The following is a 1,536-nucleotide window of genomic DNA, read 5'->3' as shown; positions in this document are numbered from 1 at the left end:
CTGATCTTGACCTGACCTGACCACAAGTGACGGTAGGGTACGTGTCACTTCAGCATTCCCACATTCGTAAGGCAATGCAACTATTTTTTGCTTCCTACTTATATTAGATAACGTGATGGCTGTAGTATAGGGTGAATATATCTGATAAGGCTCTAGGGCTTGATGATGCTCGTTGTCAGGGAACCAAATAGGTCTTCTGAATCATGAAAAAACCGCATCTTAATTAAATAAACCACATGTAAAACTAGCCATGGGACTTTTCTATGTTTTCTGGGAGGTCTGAGAAGATTAGAAGACATAAAAATCGTAGTTAGGTAAACAAATATGAGTTAAATTGTGAAAATATACCATCTTTATAATGAACCATATATGGAACTAGCCATGGAATGTATAATAAGCCTTAGTTTTATCTGTACACTCTTGTCTATGGATTTCCGGGAAGTTTGAGGATTGAAAAACTTAAAAATAGCAATCAGGAAAAAATGGCATCTTGAGTAATAAAACCACGCTGGAAACTTGCCATGGGATGTGTTCTAAGGCTTTCTTTCATCTGTACACTCTTGTCTATGGTTGTCCGGGAAGTTTAAGGATTGGAAAACTTAAAAATAGTAATCATGAAACCAAATATGTGTCAAAAATATGAAAAAAATGGCATCTTGAGTAATAAACCACGCTGGAAACTTGCCATGGGATGTGTTCTAAGGCTTTCTTTCATCTGTACACTTTTGTCTATGGTTTTCCGGGAAGTTTAAGGATTGGAAAACTTAAAAATAGTAATCATGAAACCAAAAATGTGTAAAAAATGTGAAAAAAATGGCATCTTGAATAATAAACCACGCTGGAAACTTGCCATGGGATGTGTTCTAAGGCTTTGTTTCATCTGTACACTCTTGTCTATGGTTGTCCGGGAAGTTTAAGGATTGGAAAACTTAAAAATAGTAATCATGAAACCAAATATGTGTCAAAAATATGAAAAAAATGGCATCTTGAATAATAAACCACGCTGGAAACTTGCCATGGGATGTGTTCTAAGGCTTTCTTTCATCTGTACACTCTTGTCTATGGTTTTCCGGGAAGTTTAAGGATTGGAAAACTTAAAAATAGTAATCATGAAACCAAATATGTGTCAAATGTGAAAAAAATGCCATCTTGAATAATAAACCACGCTGGAAACTTGCCATGGGATGTGTTCTAAGGCTTTCTTTCATCTGTACACTCTTGTCTATGGTTTTCCGGGAAGTTTAAGGATTGGAAAACTTAAAAATAGCAATCATGAAGCCAAATATGTGTCAAAAATATGAAAAAAATGGCATCTTGAATAATAAACCACGCTGGAAACTTGCCATGGGATGTGTTCTAAGGCTCTCTTTCATCTGTACACTCTTGTCTATGGTTGTCCGGGGATGTTTGAAGATTAAAAAGGCAAAAATACAACAAAAAACAACTCAGAACAAAACCAGACTAGGACCAAAAGCCATTACATCTCTCCAACGGTCACCTGTACAGCAAGAGCAAGAGCATCAGGGCACAAGAAGA

This window comes from Eriocheir sinensis, chromosome 11 (assembly GCF_024679095.1).
Source record: "Eriocheir sinensis breed Jianghai 21 chromosome 11, ASM2467909v1, whole genome shotgun sequence".
In the NCBI taxonomy this organism is placed as follows: Eukaryota; Metazoa; Arthropoda; class Malacostraca; order Decapoda; family Varunidae; genus Eriocheir; species Eriocheir sinensis.
Note: the sequence above shows the minus strand (reverse complement) of the source record.